Here is a 14,852-nt window from a genome sequence, read left to right on the forward strand (position 1 = left end):
TTTAAGTCAACTGGTTTTCCATTTGGGTCACTATCTAAGATTGTGTTTACAGCCATCGGTATTTTTTTTCTTTTGTATTTTCCATTCCGAATTTTTTAAGTAATTCTTTGGTGTATTTATGTTGAGAGATATAGTTTCCTTCATTTGTCTGTTTGATTTGTAATCCTAAGAAATAGGTTAGTTTTCCCACTAAGCTCATTTCAAACTCTTTTTCCATTAGATTAATAAATTCTTCTAAAAATTCTGAATTTGTTGAGCCAAATATTATGTCATCCACGTATATTTGTGCAATAAATATGTTTGTATTTAATGATTTGACAAACAAGGTTGGGTCAATTTGACCTTGTTTGAATCCTTTAGATGTTAGGTAAGATGTTAGCCTCTCATACCACGCCCTGGGTGCTTGTTTAAGTCCATATAGGGCTTTCTTTAATTTAAAAACATGATCAGGGTGTTCTAAGCTTTCAAATCCAAGAGGCTGACCTACATAAACTTCTTCTCTGATTAGTCTATTAAGAAAGGCTGACTTAACATCCATTTGGTATAGTTTAAATCCCTTATGGGCTGCATAACTTAGTAACATTCTAATGGATTCTAATCTGGCTACTGGGGCATATGTTTCGTCATAGTCAAGTCCTTCAACTTGACTAAATCCTTTGCAGCCTAGCCTTATTTCTAGTAATTTCCCCAGTTTCTCTTAGTTTGTTTCTGAATACCCATTTTGTTTCTATTATTTTCTTGTTCTTAGGTGGTGGAACTAGGTCCCAGACCTTATTACGCTCAAATTGGGCTAGTTCTTCTTGCATAGCTATGATCCAATCTGGGTCTAGTAGGGATTCATCCACAGTTTTGGGTTCAATTTTTGAAATTAATGAAATTTGACTTAGGTTTCTAAACGATGATCTGGTTTGAACTCTTAATTCTGGGTCACCAATTATTTGATCAGTTGGATGATTTGGGTTAATCCTTATTGTTCTAGGAGGTTGATCCTCCTGATATTGTTCCTCTTCTTCATGACTTAGAGTTTGGTTGGTTTCTGGGACAAACTCAGGTGTTTATGTAGATCCTATGTCTTGTTTAGTTTCTTCAAATTTTACATTAGTAGTTTCTTCAATTTTTAAGGTAACCTTATTGTAAATTCTGTAGCCTCTACTATTTAGGGAATACCCTACAAAAATTCCATTTTCAATTTTGGAGGTGAATTTTCCTAAGTGTTCTCTTGTATTTAAGATAAAAACTGGGCACCCAAATACCTTAAAGTATTTTATGTTTGGTTGTTTATTATAAAATATTTCGAAGAAAGTTTTGTTATGAGTTTTATTTATTGTTGTTCTGTTCTGTACATAGCAGGCTGTACTAACGGCTTCTGCCCAAAAGTATTTAGGTAGGTTATACTCATTTAACATTGTTCTAGAAGCTTCAAGTAGGGTTCTATTTTTCCTTTCTACAATTCCATTTTGTTGGGGGGTTTTAGGGCATGAGAACTCATGATGGTAACCGTTTTCTAGACAAAAACTGTTAAAGTTATGATTTTTAAATTCTCCCCCATTGTCACTCCTAATTCTTTTAATTTTAATATCTTTTTCGTTTTCAATCTGTTTGCAAAAATTTGTAAGAATTTCAAAAGTTTCATCTTTATGTTTTAAGAATTTTACCCAAGTAAACATAGAGTAATCGTCTATAATTACTAAACAGTATAAGTTTCCATTAATGGATTTGACTCCATGGGAGTCAAAAAGATCTAAATGTAGAAGTTCTAAGATTGAGTTAGTTTGTGGTTGATTTGTTTGTTTGTGGGTTGACTTAGTTTGTTTTCCTTGTTGACAAGCATTACATATAGTTGAATCTAAGTTAGGTAACTTCGGTAAGCCTTTTACAAGTCCATTTAGTTTACTTATATTTCTAAAGTTGGTGTGAGACATTCTCCTATGTCATAACCAAGTTTCTTCTTTTTGTGTTAAATAACACTTAATGGAAGAAATGGGTAAGTTGATGACATAGATGTTGTCTTTTCTAAAACCTTTTAGGCTTATGGTAGGATTATCTAGATGTTTGATTGAGCATTCTGTAGATAGAAACTTGACCTTATACCTAGTATCACACAATTGACTTATACTTAGAAGATTATATTTAAAGTTTTCGACAAGTAAGACATTTGTAATTATAAAGTCTGATTTTAATTCAATATTACCTATACCAATTACCTTGAGTTTGCCGTTGTTTCCAAAGGCAACTGTTCCTAGGCTTTTGTAAGTGAGTTGAGTGAACTTGGCGTGATCTCCAGTCATATGTTTGGAGCAACAACTGTCCAAAATCCACTTGGTTTCCTACAGTAAGTAGGATTTTGAGGTTAGTCTTTCGAGCATGCATTAAATTAAGATTTTGAGATTAATTTAAGTTTTAAAATTAAAATTTTGAAATTAATTTTTAAGTTTAAAATTGGAATTTTGAAATTAATTTTTGAGTTTAAAATTTTTAAGTTTAAAATTGAAATTTTGAAAATAATTTTTAAGTTTAGAATTAAAGTTTTGAAGATAATTTTTTTTTTTAAATTAAAATTTAAAATTTTGAAGATAATTTTTTAAGTTTATAGTTAAAATTTTGAAATTAATTTTTAAGTTTAAAATTGAAATTTTGAAATTAATTTTTGAGTTTAAAATTGAAATTTTAAAATTAATTTTTGAGTTTAAAATTAAAATTTTGAAAATAATTTTTAAGTTTAAAATTGAAATTTTGAAATTAATTTTTAAGTTTAAAATTGAAATTCATTTAAGTTTTAAAATTGAAGTTAATTTTTAAGTTTTAAAATTAATTTAAGTTTAAAATTAAAGTTTTGAAATTAATTTTTAAGCCTTATTCATCTCACCCTATCTATATTATCAATCAGGGAATCCTATGATTTTGTGAGATGAAATTAGTTTGATTACAGAGTTTTGTTTTAACTTGTGTTAGATTCAGACTTAGCTTTGGTTTCCACAAATAGGCATTCTTCGGATAAACTTCTAAGCTTGGTGAGTCACAAGGACATCATTAGAAGTAACCAACCTTTCGAGGTTTTCCGAATAGTCCTATCCACGGAACTTAGTACTAAATCTTGGTCTAACTGGTTAGGATTCGTTTAAGGGTAGCTTCGGTCAGTTCCACTTGGCCAAATGCACCAGATCGAAACCATATCTTTCTAGACATGCGATGCTCAAGTTTCCCTAACGTACTATCATCCAAAAATTTCACCAGTACCATGTTTCAAGTTAAACTTGGTCTTTTTTTAACTAATCCTAATTACCCTGCCGGGTTGGTAAATTTTGGGTTACCCTATCGGGTAAGTTAGTTTTGGAGGTGCCAGCTATTCTGGAGCCTCCCCCTGAATTATTGGCCATTAATTTAAGTTTTGATTTTAGGCTTGTGTCGATTCTTTTTATAGTTATAGTTAACTTGGTGATAATTCTGTTTAGATTTTGAATTTGATTTAGGTTTGTATTTTGGATTTTGATTTGGTTTATTTAATTTTATATAATGTATTTTTTCTTTAGGTATATAATATTGATTAAGTCCTACTTGCGTGGTCAGACACGCTTTTGGGACCCAAGCTAGATTGGTTGACTTGTATTGGGTTATTAATGATTTGAAGGTTTTATTTGAATTCGACTTATATCCTAGTCCGGTTTTATTATAACATGCTTTTTGATTATTTAGGATTAAATCTAAATTTTTTGATCTTGTTGTAAATTTTTCTAACATCTCTTTTAAGTTGTTTATTTCATTTTTTAATGATAAATTCTCCTCCTCAAGTGTTAGATTTTGAGTTGGATTTGAATTCATTAATTGTTCCTTGAGGTTTTGATTTTCCTCAAGAAGTGATTTGTTTTCATTTTCTAATTGAGTTAATTTACCATTTAAACAGGAAATAATTCTAAAAAATTTTTTGTTTAAATTAAAGTATACCTCATTCGGGCCTTCGGAAACGAGTACGGACTCGTGGCTTGTTTCGGGTTCAGACCCGTCGTCATCTTCCGACTCGTTATCTGTTTCGGCTTCGCGGGCCATCGCGAGGTGGCTTTGATGTTTCGCTCTTCTTCCTCCGATTCATCCGAGGAGTCGTCCCACGTTGCTTTGAGTGCCTTCTTTTGGTTGGCTTTGGTTTGTCGAACTTTAGTTTTGGACATTCGTTCTTGTAATATCCCTTTTGTTGCAACCGTAGTGTTACGCTTTTGTTCAAGGAGAGCTGATCTTTGAAGATCCTTTTCTTTGAAGCTCCTCTTTTCCCGGTGAACATTTTTCTTACCAAGTTCACCAGTGTTCTTCGCTTCGAGTCTTGGTCAGATTCTTCTTCAACTTCAGGCTTGCTTTTCTTGGAGGGACCTGCAAATAAGGCTACACCTTTCTCGGCTCCAGCATTAGTCTGTTCGTGCAATTCTAATTCACAGAAAAGCTCATCCAATTTTAATTTAGAAAGATTCTTAGAAATTTTGTAGGCATCCACTATTGATGCCCACAAACTATTACGTGGAAAAGCGTTTAAAGCGTACCTTATTAAGTCTCTGTTCTCCATTTGGTGACCAATCGCATGGAGCCCGTTGAGGATGTCCTTGATCCTCGCGTGGAGTTGATTCGCTGTTTCTCCTTCCTGCATTTTTATATTAAAAATTTTATTTAAAAGCAGGTCTCGTTTTGTTACCTTAGCGTCGCTTGTTCCTTCATGTAGCTCGATCAGTTTGTCCCATAATTCTTTAGCGTTCTTATGTGGACCGACTCTGTTTAGCTCTTCTCTTGTTAGTCCGCACTGTAGAGTGTTGATCGCTTTGTTTTCTGTTGACGCTTTTTTCTTGAGATCTGCCGTCCAGTCTTCAGGATCCACTAGATTCCCGGCGTTGTCCACTGGAATTTTGTAAGGTCTTGTAATGCTCATCCACTGGTCAAAGTCAGTTTTAAGGTAGACCTCCATGCGCTTCTTCCAGTAAGGGAAGTCGTCCCCGTTGAAAAGTGGAGGTCGCACTGTGCTGAATCCTTCTTGTTGGGACATTCTGTGCACAGATAAATAACCAAGAAAAAATATCCCAAGACTTGGTCTTGGATTAGTAGTGCGGGAAGAAAAAGATAAAAAAAAAACTAGATTCGTGTTGCACTAATTTAACTTGATTAGTTAAATATTAAGTTATCGAAACACCAGTTTAAAATTAATAAAAAAAAACACTTCACCCCCTGTCTGATTGGTGGTTGCACCAAATCAGAGCGGTACCTGCTCTGATACCACTTGTAGGACCGTTAGATTCGATAGAGGGGGGGTGAATATCGATTCGAAAAAATACAGAGTATAAACGCAGCGGAAAAAGATAAAGTAGACACAAATATTTTTTACTTCGTTCAGAGCATGTGACGACTCCTACTCGAAGGCCCGTGGTCCTTGACCACTTTCGTTGGGCAATCACTAGCAAGTCAAAATATGATTACAGAAAAAGTACAGGAGATGCTAGTAATAATAAAGCAATACCGAAAAAAAGAAAATTAAACAAAAATCGGAAGAGCACTTTTGTCGGAGCGTTGTTGGCGTCGCACTTGAACGTCGAGCAGCAAGATCAGCAGAAGAGTTCTCAGTCAAAGTTGATTCTGAAGCTCCTGTCTGGGGCTTCTTTTATATGATGTTCCGGCACGGATCCCTTCCGGCGCCGAGTGTGACGAATCGCTCAAATCAAGATGCTCCACGTAGCGACGAGGTGTGTGGATAAAATTCGCCCAAGCGCCGGACCACCTTGTTCCAAAACTCTTTTTTCCCGCAAAACAAGGTTAGTCCGAGGCAAATATATATCTGCAAAACAAATGGTTAGCACAGTTAAAGTTCAACAGATAGATAAAGATAGTATGACTTAGATTCCGTCTTTCCGAGACCGGAATCTAGTCACGATCTCGACTTAGACATCCGAAATGGATCTAAGCCGGATCGACGCCTAATGTCCCTTTCCCGGGAACGCGTCCTCACAGTCACTCCCCTCCAGTGACTTACCTCACTTACCTGCCAGACGTCCGGTCAGCCCGTCGACCCGTCTGGACTTCTCGCCAAGCGTCCGGTCAGCCCGTCGACCCGCTTGGACTTCTCGCCAGCTATCCGGTCAGCCCGTCGACCTAGCTGGACTTCTCGCCAAGCGTCCGGTCAGCCCGTCGACCCGCTTGGACTTCTCGCCAGCTATCCGGTCAGCCCGTCGACCTAGCTGGACTTTTCCTGCACACTTGATCAAAGTGTCAGACAACAACACAACTAACTTAACCTATTTGTCATTCATCAAAACCTGGGTTAGACCGTTAGTACTACCTGCACCAACACATCCTCTAGATAGTAGGCTCCTGAGCGGAGCTTCTCCACGACTTTGAATGGTCCGGCCCACGGGGCTTCTAGTTTAGTGACGTCGCCGACCGGCTTCACCTTCTTTCACACGAGGTCACCGACCTGGAACGACCTCGGGATCACCCTTCGATTGTAGTTCTGTCTCATCCTATGCCTATAAGCCATCAGCTGAACGGCTGCTTTACCACGCGTCTCATCCACAAAGTCCAGCTCCAGAAGCCTCCGCTCGACGTTGTCTTTGCTATAGTGTTGTATTCGATTGGGCTCGACTCCAACCTCGACCGGGATGACCGCTTCACCGTCGTACACCAGGTAGAACAGGGTTACCCTCGTGCCTTCCTTAGGGGTCGTGCAGATTGCCCATAACACGCCGGGGAGCTCGTCCACCCAACTCCCTTCACTGTGGTCGAGCCGAACTTGCAAAATTCGCAGAATCTCCAGATTGGTGACTTCAGCCTGCCCGTTACTCTGAGGGTATGCTACGGAGGTGAAGGCCTGCTGGATGTCATACTCCTCGCACCACTCTTTGAGTTTCCGTCCAGCGAACTGTCTACCATTGTCTGAGATGAGTGGACGCGGAATGTCGAACCGACAGATGATGTGCTGCCAGATGAATTTTTGGACCATCTGCTCGGTTATTCTCGCCAGCGGCTCGGCTTCAACCCAGTTAGAGAAGTAGTCCATTGCGACGAGCAAAAACTTTCGTTGCCTGGTCGTCATGGGGAAGGGTCCCACAATATCCATGCCCTATTGGTCGAACGGGCATGACACAGTGGAAGCCTTCATCTCTTCGGTCGGCCAGTGGGAGAGGTGGTGGTACTTCTGGCAGGACATGCAGTTAGCTATTGTCCGAGCGACATCCTCTTGTAGAGTCGGCCAGAAGTACCCGGCCAACGACCGACAGCCTGGATGTCCTCCACAGGAGCCTTGATGTACTTCTTGCAGTATATAGTCGGCGTCCCTCGATCCGACGCATTTAAGCAATGACCTGGAGAAGGTTTTCTTGTAGAGCTGGTCCCCGACTAGGGTGAAATAACTAGCTCTTCTTCTCAATAAGCGAGCTTCCTCCTGATCAGACGACGTAGCTCCCGATCGTAGAAACTCGGCTATGGTCGTTCTCTAATCGCTAGGGAAAGTGAGCCCCTCCATCCTATCGACGTGTGCCACCAAAGATACTTGTTCAATCGGTTGCGCAATGACGACCGCGCGAGAGTGAGCTTGCCAATTTGGCCAGCTCGTCCGCCGCTTAGTTTTCTGCTCGAGGGATCTTCGAGATGATCACCTCCTGAAAGTTTGCCTTCAGCTTTTTGAAGGCTTCAGCGTACAACTTGAGATGCGTGTTACCGATCTCGAATGCCCCAATCAGCTGCTGAGCAGCTAATTAAGAGTTAGAGTGGATAAGCTCCTTGCCGACGCCGACATGCTAAGCGGCTTGTAGGTCAGCTATGTTGGTGCAACCTTAGGTCAAGGTTAACCTGGTTGACCTGACTCGAGTTGACCTGACTCGAGTTGTGTTTTGATGTTTGACGATTTTTGACGAGAAGTGAGTTGTATTCTTGATGTTTGACAAGAATAGGTGTTTGGGAGATTGTAGGTGCAACTTTAGGTCAAGGTTGACCTAGTTGACCTGATTCGGGAAAAGTCCAAGCAGGGAGCTTGGCACGCGAAAAGTCCAAGTATGGAGACTTGGCACTGGTAAAGTCCAAGTACGGAAACTTGGCACGGGGAAAAGTCCAAGCAGGTAGCTTGGCACGCGGAAAGTCCAAGTATGGAGACTTGGCACGGAGAAGTCCAAGCAGGGCGCTTGGCACGAGGGAAAGTCCTAACTGGGATGTTAGGCAGGTGAAAGTCCTGGTGAGTGAAGTCAGGCAGTGAGAAAGTCCTAACTGGGATGTTAGGCAGTGTGGAAGTCCTGGTGAGTGGAGCCGGGCAAGGGAAAATCCAGATGGATCAAGGGTGATCGAACATCTGGTGTTGGGAAGTCCAAGTAGATCAAGGGAGTGATCGGATACTTGGCACGAAGAGGAAAGTCCAAGTGGGTCAAAGGGATTGACCGGACACTTGGTGGGGAGTCTTAGCAGGTCAAGGGAGTGACCGGATGCTAAGCATGATGTACCAATAGGTCAAGGTTGATCGGATATTGGTTTGGAAGGTTTGGGACTTGGTTTGGGCAAAACTGTTTTGGATCGATCTGATCCGGATACATCGATAGCCGATCGGTCACCGCACCGATCGAGAACCATCCAAGAGTTTATCAGAGTTATCTGATCGGCCCGAGACCGATCGCAACAATCGAGGTGCAAAGAATTCGGGAGAAGAAGCCTGATCGGTCCGACCGATCAGAGCTCCCGATCGGCGTGGACCGATCAGAGGTTCTCGATCGGTCCATGGACCGATCGAGACCAATGAGGCAAGGCTAGGGAGTGGATCGGTCGTGGACCGATCCATAAGCTGATCGGCGTGGACCGATTCAGAACTAACGCAACGGCTAGATTTCTTCTGTGTTTCTTCGCTTTCTTCGCAGGTTATAAAAGGAGGGTTGCTGCTGCGAGCCTGTTTTCTTCTTCCTCTTCTTCCTACCGAGCTGCTGCTGTGCTCTTGAGCTTTGTTGAGTTCCGAAGCTTCGTGTGAACTCCTTCGACTGGGTTCCTGCTGTTTTAGGCGTCTCGTGAAGTTGCTGCTTCAACCAGTCGACGAGAAGGCAAGCGTGTTTGTTTTACATTCATATTGTCTTGTGCTTCTTTGTATTTTGTATACTTCTATCTTGTTGTTGCAATAGTTATTGTGGCGAGGTTTCTCCACCCACAAGGAGTATATATTAGCCGGTTCTCCGGGGGCTCATCCACCGACGGATTGATAGGCTTCGTCCACCTTACGGACACGCCGAGGAGTAGGAGTTTCATCTCCGAACCTCGTTACATCGACGTGTATTGAGGTTTGATTTCTTGTCTTCGTTTCTTGTTTTTACTTCCGCTGCGCTAACCCTAGTTTGTAGAAAGAAACGCGACGATTTGGTGTCGGCTATTCACACCCCCTCTCTAGCCTCCGTACGAAGGATCCTAACAAGTGGTATCAGAGCGAGGCCGCTCTTTGACGGATCAACACCCGGGGGAGCACGGGCTAGAGATGGATCTCTATGGAGAAGATGTCACGATTCAACCCTTCTACGAGTCTCACGACAACTTCACATATTGGAAGGTAAGGATGATGTATTTTCTTAGGACTAATATGTTAAATTGGTTTTGTGTACAAGAAGGGTTTTCCCCTCCGATGGATGAGGAAGGAAAACCCATCAAGAAGAAGGAGTGGATGAAAGAGCAAATCCGACAATCCGAAATCAATGACGAGGTAACGAAAATCATTGAATTTTCTTTACCTAATGATATTTTGTGTAAGATAGGAGGATACAATAATGCCAAGGAGTTGTGGAACAACTTGGCCAAACTCCATGAGGAGAGCCCCACTTCAAGCCATGAAGAGGAGCCTAGTGAGCCAAGTAGCTCACATCGTGGAGGTGAGGAATTAGAAGTTGAGGGCTACTCAACATCTAAAGAAGAAGAGGAGGTGAGGTCTTCTTCAAGATCGGAGCACGAAGAAGAAGCTTCTACCTCCGGGAGGGATGAAGAAGAGAGCATCCATCCATCCTCAACCCTAGGTAACTCAAACACTTTAAGTTCAAGTAAATTGCATATAATGTGTTTTGAGTGTAGGGAATTTGGACATTACAAGAGTAAATGTCCAAAGAAGACTAAGAAGACTTCACCGGCGCCAAAGATCAAGGAAGCCGGAGTCCCGACATGCAAGAGCAAGAAGCACGTGGTGTGCTTCCAATGCAAGCAACGGGGACACTATAGGAGTCAATGTCCAAGGGGGAGGCAACCTCACAAGGACAAGAGGCCAAACACGTGTAAAGGGGGAGCTAAGGCAAACCCTAAGGTAACATTTAAAGCCCATTCTTGCAATTCTAGTAGGATGCATGCTAGTAGTCTTATTGTCATTGTCAATAATGATAAGTATGTTAACACTAGAAATCGATACATGTGCTTTGGAGCCAAGCATGTTAGCCTAGATAAGAACAATTCTAGAAATGCTAACCCTAGAATTAACTCATCTAAGGCTAAGGAAAATCTAGATAGAAATCCCAAATCATCTAGACACATGCCTAGGAATACCTCAAAGAAAAATGATAAATCAAAACTTGAGGTATTAGAGAAAGAAAATCAAGTCTTGAGGTCAAGACTTGATTCTCTAGAAAAGACTCTTAAGGATTTGACTCTAGGGTTTAGGGGTCAAAAACCAATGTCCAAGGACAAGAAAGGTTTGGGTCACAAACCTAAGTCCCAAGTGGTCAAGCCCACTTATCACAATGTTCCATTCGATTATGGAACAAAATCTAGGGCTAGGAAGACCATCACCAAGGTCACAAGGGGAGTCACCCCTAGAGTTGATCTTGATGAGTCCCAAATGACCAAAGCTTTAAAGCCTAAGAGGGTCATTAGGAGGGTTTCTAGGGAAGTTATCCCTAGTGAATATTTAGTGAACCCAATGAGCTCTAATAGGTATTGGGTTCCTAGGAGCATCTTCTCTACCCCATAGATGGGTTAGAGAGTGTCAACTCCGATTAGAAGGGTAGTTAACCCAACTTTGAGGAAATTGACACTCAAGGAGCATTTTCAAGGTTTTTGGGAACCTTTGAAAATGAAATGGAATATTTACTCCTTGGAAGAGTAAAATGTGCCATCATGAAAAGTGATGATGTCGATTTCAATTGGCACAATTTGGGTAAATCTAGAGAACTCTTGAGGAAAAATGAAACATGCCAAGATTTGAGGATAAATTTGATCTTTAAGTGGCATGAATGAATCTAGAGTTCAAGAAGTGTCAAAATTAGGATTTTGGCATATTAGGGCAATCAAGGGTTAAAGCTTAAGTATTAGCTAAGGCTAAGGATACTTAGATAGGTAATCTAGGTATGTCTTATTCATGCTAAATCTTGCCGTGATTGTTTGCCCTCACATGTCATGACATCATATTTAAGTTTGTCTTTTGAAATGTCATGATAATGCTTAGGTTAGTTTTATGTCATGTTTATTGAAGTTTCAAACTTTATGCCATGACATCATGACATTGACACATGCTTCTATTTATGATATTATTTCATGCCATGTCATCATCTCTTGCATTAATGATCAATTTAAATTGATTTAAGGATAGAAACACAATTTGATATTGAGATCAAATTGATGTTTAGAAAATGCATGAGAATCTAGCCTAAGATAACCTAAACTCATATCTCACATCAAAATTGACTTGGATGTGTTTGATACACCTTAGATGTGTGTGAGATATTAGGATCATGAGTTAGGATCAAGGTGCATAGTTCTTGTACCTAGATGAGACTAATTCAAGAAGGAGGATCATAGGGAAAGCTTATGTACAAGTCATGTACATTTAGCCCTAAGATTGTGGTCCTAAATTAAAGGGTTGAAAATCATTTCAAAATTGGTTTGAAAAACCTTGATGAAGCCATTCTAGTGATAGCATTCATCATTGAACATTGTGATACAAAGTTTACTTAACTTTGAACTATTTCAAAGTCTTTTGAACTTTGTATCAAGATTGAAAAATGGAAGTTATTTTCATAGAAAACTATTTTTCCTTGATAGTATATGGTACGAGGAATGTATCCTCAAATTTTCACAATTTTTGGAATTTTATGGAATTTATTAGGGGTTTCTGAATTTCGGGAGAAGGAAAATCAGAAATCCCTGTGATCAGAGTCTGGATCGGTCACTGGACCGATCCAGGGAAGGCTGGATCGGTCTGGGGACCGATCCAGAGGGGTTCTGATCGGTCCGGTGACCGATCAGGCGTGCTGAATTTGCTGAATTTCGACTGTGGTCTGAAATTTCAGCTGTGGGAGTTGAGTTTCGGGTTTCTAAAGGTTTGAAACTCTCCAAGACATTGTTGGTGCAATGGTCAAGGGGGAGTTGACCTTTAGGGGGAGTTTTACCTATTAAGTCAAGGGGGAGTTGACTTTTAGGGGGAGTTTTTACTCCTAAAGGATTGAGTGATATGGGATTATCACTAAATTGACTATTGAGTTTAGTATCAAGGGGGAAATTAAGGGTTTCAATGAAAGGTATGGGACTTTCATTAGGAAGAAACTTTTGACCTTGATTCCCTCTTTTTGATGTGTGTCAAAAAGGGGGAGAGATGTCCCAAGGGGGAGAGTGTAGGTTTTGGAAGAATGTTCAAGGAAGAACATTGGAAAACCTAAGTTAGGTTATCGGGTTAACCTAACTTGATTTTGGATTTTGTCAAACATCAAAAAGGGGGAGATTGTTGGTGCAACCTTAGGTCAAGGTTAACCTAGTTGACCTGACTCGAGTTGACCTGACTCGAGTTGTGTTTTGATGTTTGACGATGTTTGACGAGAAGTGAGTTGTATTCTTGATGTTTGACAAGAATAGGTGTTTGGGAGATTATAGGTGCAACCTTAGGTCAAGGTTGACCTAGTTGACCTGATTCGAGAAAAGTCCAAGCAGGGAGCTTGGCACGCGAAAAGTCCAAGTATGGAGACTTGGCACTGGTAAAGTCCAAGTACGGAAACTTGGCACGGGGAAAAGTCCAAGCAGGTAGCTTGGCACGCGGAAAGTCCAAGTATGGAGACTTGGCACGGAGAAGTCCAAGCAGGGAGCTTGGCACGAGGGAAAGTCCTAACTAGGATGTTAGGCAGGTGAAAGTCCTGGTAAGTGAAGCCAGGCAGTGAGAAAGTCCTAACTGGGATGTTAGGCAGTGTGGAAGTCCTGGTGAGTGGAGCCGGGCAAGGGAAAATCCAGATGGATCAAGGGTGATCGAACATCTGGTGTTGGGAAGTCCAAGTAGATCAAGGGAGTGATCGGATACTTGGCACGAAGAGGAAAGTCCAAGTGGGTCAAAGGGATTGACCGGACACTTGGTGGGGAGTCTTAGCAGGTCAAGGGAGTGACCGGATGCTAAGCATGATGTACCAATAGGTCAAGGTTGATCGGATATTGGTTTGGAAGGTTTGGGACTTGGTTTGGGCAAAAACCAAGTTTTGGATCGGTCTGCAGGCCGATCCAGTGATACACTGGATAGCCTGATCGGTCACCAGACCGATCAGTAACCATCCAGTAGCCTACTGTAGGTTATCTGATCGGTCTGGAGACCGATCAGACAACGATCAGGAGGCGCAAAGAATTCGGGAGAAAAGAAGCCTGATCGGTCCGTAGACCGATCAGGAGGTTCCCTGATCGATCCATGGACCGATCAGAGATGGAACAGAGGCAAAGGCTAGGGAGTGGATCGGTCTGTGGACCGATCCACATGAAGCCTGATCGGTCTGTGGACCGATCCAGGAACTAGCCGTTGCGACGCAACGACTAGATTTCTTCTGTGTTTCTTCGCTTTCTTCGCAGGTTATAAAAGGAGGGCTGCTGCTGCGAGCCTTACTTCTTCTTACTCTTCTTTCTACTGAGATGTTGCTGTGCTCTTGAGCTTTGTTGAGTTCCGAAGCTTCGTGTGAGCTTCTTCGACTGGGTTCCTGCTGTTGTAGGCGTCTCGTGAAGTTGCTGCTTCAACCAGTCGACGAGAAGGCAAGCGTGTTTGTTTTACATTCATATTGTCTTGTGCTTCTTTGTATTTTGTATACTTCTATCTTGTTGTTGCAAGAGTTATTGTGGCGAGGTTTCTCCACCCACAAGGAGTATATATTAGCCGGTTCTCCGGGGGCTCATCCACCGACGGATTGATAGGCTTCGTCCACCTTACGGACACGCCGAGGAGTAGGAGTTTCATCTCCAAACCTCGTTACATCGACGTGTATTGAGGTTTGATTTCTTGTCTTCGTTTCTTGTTTTTACTTCCGCTGCGCTAACCCTAGTTTGTAGAAAGAAACGCGACGATTTGGTGTCGGCTATTCACACCCCCTCTCTAGCCTCCGTACGAAGGATCCTAACAAGCTATAAGTGCCTCGTACTCAGCTTCGTTGTTAGTGTTGGGATCTCTTCGTACGGCTAGAGAGGGGGGTGTGAATAGCCGACCCCAATTACTCGCGTTTCTTTCTCTACGCAAGGATGTAACGAGGTTCGGAGATGAAACTCCTACTCCTCGGCGTGTCCGTAAGGTGGACGAAGCCTATCAATCCGTCGGTGGATGAGTCCCCGGAAAACCGGCTAAATCAAACTCCTTGTGGGTGGAGAAACCTCGCCACAATCACTTGCAACAGCATGCTAAGAGTACAAGAGAATAGCAAGAACAAAATACAACAGGAATGTAAACACCGTAGCTTGCCTTCTCGTCGACTGGGGTCCCGGATGAAGTAGCAACTTCACGGACAGATGCAACAAGCAACTCAGCAGCGGCTGATCCAGTCGTGGAATGAAGCTCACGCGAAGCTTCGACAAGGAGGAGCTCAACAAAGCTCAAGCAGCACTTCGCAACAGGAAGGAAGAAGAAGAAGTAACCCAGAACAGTAGCTCCTCAACCCCTT

Source organism: Zingiber officinale, chromosome 1A (assembly GCF_018446385.1).
Source record: "Zingiber officinale cultivar Zhangliang chromosome 1A, Zo_v1.1, whole genome shotgun sequence".
Taxonomy (NCBI): domain Eukaryota; kingdom Viridiplantae; phylum Streptophyta; class Magnoliopsida; order Zingiberales; family Zingiberaceae; genus Zingiber; species Zingiber officinale.